Below are 202 nucleotides of genomic sequence, written 5' to 3'. Positions count from 1 at the left end.
CCGAGGTCCTGCCGGGACAAGGCTTCCCTCGCTCCTTCCAGACAGGGCTCTGGGCCACCAGGCCGGGCCTGGCGGTGCCACCCGCCCGGGTTCCGTGATCCCAGGAACCTCCGTGGAAGCGGGAGCCAGGGACGCGCGCCTGGCGCTGCATTTGCTGCTGCGTGAGGGTCGCTGCGGACACCGGGGCCCACGGTCCGGGCTG

Source organism: Buceros rhinoceros, unplaced genomic scaffold (assembly GCF_000710305.1).
Source record: "Buceros rhinoceros silvestris isolate BGI_N320 unplaced genomic scaffold, ASM71030v1 scaffold23128, whole genome shotgun sequence".
In the NCBI taxonomy this organism is placed as follows: Eukaryota; Metazoa; Chordata; class Aves; order Bucerotiformes; family Bucerotidae; genus Buceros; species Buceros rhinoceros.
The sequence above is the reverse complement of the archived record's forward strand: the minus strand, read 5'-3'. Positions refer to the sequence as shown.